The sequence below is a fragment of the Papaver somniferum genome, chromosome 6, assembly GCF_003573695.1.
Source record: "Papaver somniferum cultivar HN1 chromosome 6, ASM357369v1, whole genome shotgun sequence".
NCBI lineage: Eukaryota > Viridiplantae > Streptophyta > Magnoliopsida > Ranunculales > Papaveraceae > Papaver > Papaver somniferum.
The window spans coordinates 88,922,201-88,933,922 of NC_039363.1; positions in this window are offsets into that span (position 1 = coordinate 88,922,201).

The following is an 11,722-nucleotide window of genomic DNA, read 5'->3' on the forward strand; positions in this document are numbered from 1 at the left end:
GTGTGGTGTTCAAATCTAGACTAGGTCCCTGGGTTTTTCTACATTTGCGGTTTCCTCGTTAACAAAGCTTCTGGTGTCTGTATTATTTCTTTTCCGCATTTTGTTTATATAATTGAAATATCACAGGTTGTGCGTAGTTTAATCAACTGGTAAATCCAACCTTTGGTTGTTGATTAAAATTGATTGACACTTGAACATTGGTCTTTGGTACCTTTCAAGTTGTTTCTCATAATAATCAGGCTCACTAATTTCTATCTGTTTGATTTGCTGATTACATTGAGAAGCAAAGATATAACTCTTGGATATATTTCCTTAATTGAGTCTGACTGTCTAGCTCATTATCTTGGAATTATATTGGAGTTAGTCCATACAGATTGTCGAACGAAATATTGGGTGTGGTTGTTAAACTCTCTCTTTTTCAGGCACCCTTGGAATATTGGTGGCCATCTCATTATCTTAAAGAAGCTTCCTCCAGAATTCCTCTATGAAGAAGTTACTTACCAAATAGAAGGCATCACTGGAAAATTTCTCAAGATGGACTTTAAAGATGGAAATCCTGCTAACTCAAATAATCATCCAAGAAAGTTTTGTCCATCATATCTTATTGCAAATCATGTTGAAGGGGACCGTGAAGAAAATACTGGACATGTTAAAACTATTACTGGATACGTATTCAAGTTTGGGGAGGATTTTTGTGAAATCATTGATCCAAGAAAATAATCCAACTTTTGATTTGGGAGAAACCATCGACATTTCTTCAAAGAAGGATAACAAAATAATAAATATCCCAAATAAACCATTTGTCGTTCCAGAATATGGTTATAAGATTTCAACATTGTGCAAACAAGGTTCATTTGATGGTGTTGAGAACTTTAATGCTAGGAAAACAAAAGGAACCAGAAATGATATTTCTTCTCAAGCAATATATTCAAATAAAGTTGAGCAACAAGATGATACTTACTAGAATGCTCTGGTGGGTAACCAAGGGGATTGGAAAAACTGTGTATCTCATTAGGACGGGAAGTTTGGAGGCAGACAGTATGACCATGTATACTCTAATTCTATTACTTCTAAATTTACAAAAAAGTCTTTACTGTTTTGTTCAATTTTTTATTTATTTATCCCAATCAGTATTATGTACCTGACGCTCTCTCATTAGATTCAGAAAGTAAAAAGATTAACATCCATAATTCTAAGTTCGTTGACATCTATAGGTGCTCTAGAAGTAAAAATAAATAAATGAGTTTTAACATGTGTTGATGGTGGTTTTTAGTTCAGGGCTAAATTTGTAAAAACTTGAATTTAATGTGCCGTCACTCTGCAAAGAAATTGATAAAAGTGATGAATGTCCAACCTCTCCACTGGCGCATTTATTGAGAAACTCAATATATTCACATGAAATTTATCCAGACTGGTGCATGTAGCAACAATCCCAGATATTCTGTAAATTTTGGCACCTTACATGTATTATTCAGTTAATATAAGTTTCTTTGAATGCCTTCTGTGCCATGTTCCCCGGCTGAACCCTTAATGTTTATATGGCATGACAATTTGTGTTCACTCGCAGCAGAGTAGCACAAATTTCCAAGTGTCAAGGATAAGGTCCTTGCATAAAGTATTCAATCGGAAGGCATACTTCTCTCTGGAAATGAACTTAAAGAACTCTGTGTCAACACATACATTCAATCAATTTTGTGATAATTCACAAGATTCAGATATTATCCTGACTAATTTGCAAAAATTAGGGTTTTGCGCCCTGCGCAGTATATTAGACCTTGCCTGTCGAAATTAAGCCTAAGCAAACTAGGTAATTAATCCTCCATGGATTAGTAGGTGCAAAATCCTACTCAAAATCAGAAAAGAAGGAATAAAATGAGCCGTGAAATAGGATCAGCAACAAAGGAAGGTGTGGCCATTCCATAGGCCATCCGGCGCCACTTGCAAGTGGCCACACCCCATGTTGCTCGACCGACCCCTATTTCCTGTCGACCAATCAGGTCGCCTTGAACCCGCCACATGCACATGAGTTGGGCCCATACTTGCCGGACCTATTTCCCATCGACCAATCAGGTCGCTTTAAATCCGCCACACGCACACCGGAAGTGTATCCACACCCGCGTTTGGCCGACCCCCTCTTTTAATCGACCAATCAGGTCGCTTTAAACCTGCCACAATATTAAAAGAGGCAAAATTGCGCCAGATGGTCAAAATGAAAAATTGGGTTTCCAAAGTCACGCTAATGCGCTAATTGGCATGCCAAACATGCCAAATGTGTTACTTTTCCACAAAAGCATACCGAACGTGGCAACGTACCATAAATAGCGCATTAACGTGCTAACCCACTTCTTGCTCATGACCAAACGTCATGATATATTTCAATTAGGGTATTCCACGGTAGAGCGCTAGTCGAAACCCTAATTTCGAGTCGCGGCCCGATTACGCCACTTTGGCCCCACAACATGCCACGCTCCATGTGGGACCCGACAAACCCTAAAATTGGCGCCATTTTATAATCACTTGTGGACATCCTTGCGCCTGTGGTTATTTCCATATTATGGCCTGCCATAATTCCTTTAATATGTCCATGGCACCGATTGGATAAAGCACCACCGTGCCGCAACCATACTGCACGAGCTAATTAGGGTTTCGATACGCCAAACCTAATTTAGCTAAAGTTGTCATGCCAACTAGGTCAAATGATTCTCCTACGGCCTTAAGTTTAATGTAGCAACATGGCCAATGTTGCCGGAGCCATATTTGGGTCTAACACTAATATGCCAAAATAGCTGCCACGGCTACGCCAGGCGCCACTATGCCACTGGCATGCCGCTATACCATGGCTACGCCAGGCGCTACTATGCCACTAGCATGCCGCTATTGCACGGCTACGCCAAGCGCCACTATGCCACTAGCATACTTTAAATACACAATCATACGATTAACATATGCCAATGGCGCCACTTTGCTATGCGATTGGAAGTGGCCAAAATCAACGGTCACCCTTTCTCATAGGCCACAATCTCAGCCGTTCAAATTCTCCACAGAATTGACAGGCCTGTGGCAAGTTTTAGGAAACCGGCCAAGACAAGCCTAATAGCATCACATGCTATTCTCATGCGGCAAGTCTCCTGACTTTGACTTGCCACACATAACAATCTGCTACACGTTTTCCAAGAAAACACTCGAGACGTCAAACATGTCACAAACTGGGGGATACTTACAAGGGTATTGGTCTGCCGGTTTACAGCGTGCGGCGTGCAACACGATTATTATAAGAAAGTGTCAGAAAGCAGGGCAGTTAGTGGCGACAAGAAGTAGTGGGTGTAAACTAACCCTTCTCCTTCATAGTGGAAACGTGGTTTCTGGCATTTACACACGACCCCACTTCTCCATCACTCAATCATTCCCACTTTTACGAGATCAGGGTGCGTGCAATATAACTTGTATAAATAGGTTTTACCTATTTCGACCAAAAAACAAGTTTTAGTTAGAACAACAACACAGTATCCAGAAAATACCAAAGAACTGATAGCTTACATTCCGCAAGCCAGTTCCATATTCTGATACAAGTCATAAAACAGCCACACCTTCAGAATTAACCATTCTGGTCTCAACACCTTCTTTGGTTCCCTCCCTAAGACCAACCCTTCTCCTTTACTTTGTGACCGAAGCAAGACTGGAACGACCGTTTCTTGGTTTAGGCCAGGATTGTACAGATTGATTTCTCGAATCTAAAGTACTCCTGTGCAGTGCATTTATTTTAGGTTTAGACTCGTTTCTCATCCACACACCCAAATTTACCAAAACCAGCAGAAGCAGTTTTTACCCAGAAACAATTGGCGACCAGAGTGGGACTCGGTTGCAAATTCAATTCTCAATTTAATTTCCATCCCAATTGGTCTTAGGCCCAATTCAATCGTTAATTGAAACCCATTTCAGTTAAAGATTCATTCCAGATGTATTCGGGTCATTCGAACCTTGCATAAGCAATGAATAGCGGAAAACCAACTGCCATGGAAGACGTGACAAAAATGCTAGAGGATATGGTTGCCAGCTAAGTCGATATTATCAGGCGGCAAAACGAGACGCTTCATATCCTGAAGAGTATAATAATCCGATTATGGAAAGAATCAACAAAGGCTTATCCGAAAGATCCCACCAATTTCAAGAGTAATACGAAGTATGTTAGATCTTTGGCTAAAGCATGCGCCTCTACCAATGAGGATGCTAACGGAGCACATAGCCACATCATAAAGGAGCAGCAGAAGAGCGGCCAATTGGATTCTACCAACACAGAGAGCCAGGAAAATTTCACAAGACCAGGGGAGGAGACTTTCCAGGTGTGCCACAACATGTTCAAGACAAAGGTAAAGAGCCGGACTATGAAGCCTTGTTGGAAAACATTTATCTTCAAACCCTCACAGAAGTTCAAAGAGTCGTCCAACAGTCCGCAACCACGACTGCTTTGCTGAATGGAAAAGCACCTGAAGAGGGGGAAATCTACCAAGATGCTTATGAAAACGAACACTGCGCCAATGAACAATATCCATTCAGCCATCGCGTGTCGTCATCGCTGACGAAGGCTCCTCAAGAGAAATTACCTTTCAGCAATACGGCATAAGTAAACGGTCCGCTCATGAATCAATGATCGCTCAAGCGTCAATTCCACCCTCAAAGAGAGCTCCATGCCAAAGCCTGGAAGAATTTCCGCCACAACAACTACTGATGGGAGAGAAGCCAAACTCAAAATATCCACGCTTATAGTTGCCTATCAGAAGAGTTATAGAGTTACTGGAAATTTAGGTACGATAGGGAGTAGTCCAGCTACCCTTGGTATGGCATCCACCAACTGATCAAGAGATACTAGATTCAAGATATTTCCACTATCACAGGTTTATTCATCATCCTACCAACGAATGCGACACTTTGAAGCCCATTGTCCAGGAAAAAAGATTGATTCTGGGGAATTACGCCTGTGGACTGGAGGTTCTCCACCTTGTCGCAGATCGACATAGAAATGTACAGAGATAATAAAGGATGACTGGGGACTTCTCGCGACCAGGATTGGGCCACACAATAAACTCGGATTTGCAATCTGAAAATTCAGTTTTGTGGAGAGATCCTAAGCGAATAGAGTATGTTGTCGTATCGGACGAGAGCAAAAAGGGAATGGCCAACACCAATATACCATCCGCAAGCGCAGTCAACACGTCCCATGGCGTTACATCCTCTACCACCAACACCAGCAGCACCGGAAGCATCCCCTCTGACGTGACACCTCTTATTACCAGAGCCAGAGTCGCCGCTACTCCTAATATTTCTTCGAGCATGACGCCTTCAACCATCACCAGGGCTGCCACCACTTCTTCGTCGGGACGAGAGACTGTAGGAGCCAGAGGTAACCAACCTTCCCATTACCATTATCGATTTAATGGAGAGACGGGAAGTTCTTGCCAAAACCCAGACGGACATGGCCACAACTCAGAAAGAGCCTCTTCAACTTTTCGCTCCAGAAGCCGCTCCGCTTCAACGTTTCGATCCAGGGGCCGCTTCAGTGTTTCACTCCAGGAGCCGCTCCTCTTCAACGTTTCGTTCCAGAAGCCGCTCCGCTTCAAGGTTTCGCTCCAGGACCGCTCCGCTTCAATGTTTCGCTCCAGGAGCCGCTCAGCTTCAACGTTTCGCTCTAGAAGCCGCTCTGCTTTAACGTTTCGCTCCAGGAGCCGCTCCGCTTCAACGTTTCTCTCCATAATCAACTTCAACATTCTCCCCAGAAGTAGCCACTCCTCCTTGCCAATGATCGTGCCGTAGCTGCCACACTCCTCCCTGTCAAGGATCGTGACCACAGCCAGCCAAGGTTCTTAGTTGTGGACACTTTTTGATCCATCTCGCCAAAGCTCGTGGTCGTGGACAGTTTACTCGCCTACGCATCCAGCCAATCCCTTTGCTTCCATGGACGCCCATGCAATTCCAGCCAACCTATTTTGGTTCCCACGACAATGTAGTCTCTTCTGATCACATCTGCTGCCAAGAACTGTTGCTGTTCGTTTGTAGATACCAGCCAGAGCTTTACCATAGCAACAACCACTAAAAAGCTCAAGATAAACGGTCAACCCAAAAGTCATAGCCACGACAAGGTCACTCTTCAAAGGTGTAACTTAAGGATATCATCACCTCTCTGTCTAGAAGGCACCTGCAACACTTTACGAGGCCCACGACGGATCCCAATCCTACTCAGAGAAAACAACTTCAGTAACCAAAGATAAGTGTGACTGGGGACTGGTCATCGAAGTCCATCCCCGACAACAATCAAGCATTCATGAGATAACTCCAGAGACGCGGCTGAAACATTTTCTTGAATAGACAGAGGGAGCCACGATTAACGACATAACTCTCTCACTTATACCTCTTCGTTATCCAGAATGTTTCGTCCATGTGATGTTCTAAGCATCCCAGCATCACATCCAGAATAGTACAATAAGCTTGTGTCAAATCCTATATACGTGGATTCATGGCGATGCAATTAAAGTAGGCTACACTTGGGGACTGAAGCCTCCTTCAGGTTTAGAAGTTTAAACGCAGTCACCAGCTTACCAGTGAATGCAGTAGAAACACATCTTCCACGAGAAAATAGGCTCAGGATAATTACACATGGGGACTACCAGCATGGGATGCCTTCACTTCCTTCAACCAGGTTATTTCTGACTTCAACATCATCACTGTCAAAGCTTTACGAGCCACATGAATTTCTCAACATGAAGCCGTGCACGTGCATCAAAGACTCCAAAAGCACGCCACAGAGATATATTCACATATCCGGCTACGCCATCAGATCTAACAGAAGTATAACTGGGGACTGCTCATCGCATCCCATTCCATACAATAGTCCAAGATTCAGAAGATGGTTCAAAGGATGTCGCTTGGAACGAAGTCCTTGAAGACTTGATAGCAGCACATCGGCAATGGAACGCCTCTCAAATCATCTATTTCACCCAATGGCTCCAGAAGATTTCGACCATACAAGCATCCACAGCATATCATCATCGCAATCAGAAAGTCCAGGCACCAAATAACCTAAAGTCAAGGATGGACCAACAACGCAACCACAATCTCCAAGAGTAGCCTTGACGTGATCATTGCCGAGCATATATTTTATCCATCCATCCCAAGAGTGCAATGGATTTTGGTAAATTTTGAAATACACTGGAGAGGTTAGATACTCATTCCTCTGGAGTCAGAACCTTATTACCCATTGAAAAAACGGGGTCTAACAACACCACCCAATATTTCGCTTAACAATTTGTATGGACAAACTCGAATATACTTTTAAGAGAATTAACAAGATTCAATCAATTAAAAGTATATCAACAAGTTTATATCTCTCTTCTTGATTTGATTTACTCAAGCAAGAACTGCGAGCTCTAATCAAATACAAGGAATAACTTGGATGGTACTAAAGGCCAATATCCAAGGATCAATCAATGACAATCAACAACCAAAGGTTGGATTACTCTAATTGATGATCTAACGCACAACCTGTATTTTTCAATTATAAAGATAAAACAATATAATACGGAAATTGAAATAACACAGACACCAATTGTTAACGAGGAAATCGCAAATGCAGAAAACCCCCGGGACCTAGTCCACATTGAACACACACGTATTAAGCCTCTACAGACGCTAGCCTACTCCAAGCTAACTTCGGTCTGGACTGTAGTTGAACCCCAATCAATTTCCCACTGATCCAAGGTACAGTTATGCTCCTACGCCTCTGCTCCCAGCAGGATATTGCGTACTTGATTCCCTTAGCTGATCTCACCCACAACTAAGAGTTGCTACGACCCAAAATCGCAGGATTTGACAATAAACAAATTTGTCTCCCACAAACAAGTCTATCAAAGGATCAATTTGTCTCCCACAGATAAACCCTAAAAGTTTTGTTCCGTCTTTTGATAATAATCAAAGTGAACAGGGACCAATTGATAATACGTTCTTATATTCTCGAAGAACAACCTAGAGTTATCAACCACCTCACAACAATCTTAATCGTATGGTAGCGAAACAAGATGTTGAGGAATCAAAAACAATGAGACGAAGATGTTTGTGATTACTTTTTGTATCTTTCCTATCAGAGATATCAGTCTCAAGCCAATCAATCTGATTGTGCTCGTACGATAGAAGATGCAAGATCAGATCACACAACTACGATAAAAGTAGTATCGGTCTGGCTTCACAATCCCAATGAAGTCTTTAAGTCGTTAACCTGGTTTTAGAAGGAAAAAACCAAAGGTTAAAGGAGAGTCGACTCTAGCACGCAAACTAGTATCACATGTAAGGTGTGGGGATTAGTTTTGCACAATACTAGATGTCTCCTTTATATAGTCTTTCAAATCAGGGTTTGGAATCAATGTTAGCTTAGTAACAAATCATTCAATATTCACCGTTATATGAAAACCTTATTTATATTCAAGCTAATATTTCTCAACCGTTAGGTCGAAAACTTAGCTTGTTATACACACTTGACAATGCACGCTTCTAGGTTTGTTAACCGTACCCAAACGTATGCACTTGTTGGTTCAACAATAGTTAACCAAAGGTTAGCCATATGAGAATTTCATATCAACCATGTTCTTCTTCACCATAACTAGTTCAAATGAACTAGTTAGAGAGTTGTTCAATTGCAAGGAAATATCATGTACTACACAAGACACAATTGAAGCAAAGATGATTGGATTCACTTGAATCGGTTCATGAACTTTTATAGCCACGCTTTGGAAACTGTATTCCTTAGTCTTTTTAAGTTTAAGTTTAGAAATCATCTTCAGATATATAACCTTCTCAAGTTCGCAGACTAGGTTCGCGGACTTAAGTTACCGGGCTGAGTTTACAAACTCCAACAGAAATTCTCGGGTTTGAGAACTTCGCTGGTTTGCGGACTGAGTTCGCGGACTTAGCTTCACGCAAGTAGTTTGTCAACTCCAAAAGAAATTCTCTAGTTTGAGAACTTTGGCAGTTCGTGGACTGAGTTAGGGACTTGGCTCACGCCATTCTTACGGTTCTCTTGATCAACAAAGTTCACAAACTTTGTTTCAAGGAATAGGACTTATACATAAATATGTTTCCACAACAATGCTTATGTCCACCATTGGTTATGTAATCTAAACTCTCATTTCAATCATTGAAACATTCTTAGAGGACGTTATATAGTTGTCACACCATTTGTCGTCAAAGCAATTTTCAAGATGATTGAAACATATCATGACTTTCGTCACATGGTAAATATAAACTTGATCGAAGCGAAAATCTTACCAACACATATTTCGAGATATACATAGGCGAGGTATACTTGGCTCGAAATACCAAATGTTTATAATCCAAGTCTATAATATAGCATACGACTTCTTGTCTCAAAGAGTAGGAGATAGAGTAGATAGACTTTTGAGTGACAGATAAGTTCAAGTCTTCACATACCTTTTTGTCGAGAAGTTCCACCGGTTCCTTGAGTAGTTCTTCTACTTGTATGATGAATCGCCATGAAGTTCTTGATCTCAACTACACTTTATATCCTAGTCCGAGACTTAGCTATAATAGACTAGAAATCAATACTTATAGTTTTGATCACTAACATTGACAAACATGCTTGAGATAGCAACCATGCGATTTCGACCGAGCAATGCTCTAACAATCTCCCCCTTTGTAAATTTTAGTGACAAAACTATCAATACATATGGAATATAAAAAAGTATATAAATAAACTTTAGTAGCTCCTATTCCGCATGTCTAATTTTCAACATTCCTCGAAATCTTCGTCACTTCCAAGTACTCCAATGATCCCAAAGGTTATAAGTTTAGCATCACCGTTGTTGAAGATCCGTAGCTATAACAATGAGAAAGCATCGATCTCTATCATTGTTATACAGTGTCATAGTATTATTACACAGTGTCAAAGTCCAATTGTATCACAACTTCAACAATAATACTATGGTGATATGTATCACTCCCCCTTAGTCAATACTCCATCTCACATGGAAACCACTCCTCCTTACACAATGATCCGAAAACCATATGTATTTGTAGTGTGAACTACATATTAATTCTCCCCATTTTTGTCAACAAAATTGGCAAAGGTACAAGAAAGGGATCATAATGAAATTTCCGAAAGAGACATTTCATGACTAAAAGAAAAAATACATACCAACTAATTTAGATGCAATCATAAATCTGAAGCTAAATGCATTTATCAAGGAGTTTAAAGATATAAGATAACTCCTCTAAAATTCCACAGCCGCACACCCCTCAAGATATGATCATTAAGCACGAGTTCAAAAGAACTCTCCCCCATTTGATGTCATTCCCGAAAGAACAACAACGAGCGACCTTAATTTCAAAAGAAAAGAAGGATTTTTATTAGACACCAAAAAAACATGAGATTGATTTTCTATATCCAAAAACTCAATCAAATTAATCACAAGTAAACTCATGATTAATTTAATCGTAATACACAATCAAATTAAACACAAAAGGTGATCAATTCAATTGATTGTGCTCAACATAAGATAACTTACGGAGTTATGACTAAGTTAACCATAAGATAATGATTAGCTTAACCGTTCATATACTCAACACAAGAAAACCTGATGGAGTCACGAAAATACTCAACTAGATTAATTACAAGAGAACCCATAATTAATCTAATTGGAATACACAACCAAACTAATTACAAAAGTAATCAATTTAATTGTCATCTGTTTTGCTCGACATAAGAATACTTACGGAGCAATAACTAAATAACCAAACAAGATGATTAATTTAGTTCAATATGCTCGATATAACATATCTCACGGAACAACAACTAAGCTAAGGAAATCAACTGGGTTGTATAATGCTCAACATAAGATACATTACGGAGCCTCACAGTAATACATAAAATATGGATGAGGGATGATCAATACTGCGGAATACACAAGGATTCATTCTATCTTCAATCACTATTTACATAATGATATTAATAGATATAATCCTTGAAAACAAAATATTTTAACCTATCTTCCATCAAATAATTGACAATATAGGCTTAGCTTTTGTATTTGTCAAAAGTCCATTCATTCTTTTACCAGTACGTGAATATCGACCACGAACGACTTTACTTTTGACAAGGTATGGGACAAACATAGTTTACGGACATAAACACCAATATCCCATAACAAATTGCAATATAACAAATCATAAAGATTAAATACTGCAAAACATCATCCTCCAAATTTTTTTTAGAATTTAAACCAATAAACCTAAAAAATAACAAGAAGATGAAAACATAATAGCTATGTGTAGTCACAATCATTGCTATTCAAAGCACCAGTTATTCTTCCCAGTAATTCAAAAAGAAAACATACTAGGAAACAATATATTTGAGAAATTCCTTATCATTCCCGAACTCCTTGTCGTTAACAACCATTGGAATATAAGGTTCGTGGAGGAAGGAGTCAATACCAACAAACCGTCTTGGTTGATGATGTCGAACCAGGGCCTTCTGAATTTCCAAAGATCTTAAAACGCAAGCCTTTATTTCACTAATATCCTTTCTTACTTCCTTCAACTCATCAAGAACATCGGAAAACTTCTGAGAGTTAGAAGGGACAACTCTTGGCTTTCTTGTATTCCTCCTCTTTTTTTCAAGGAAGGAGTTACTGGAGATTTCTCTTTTTTCCTTGATTGATGGCTT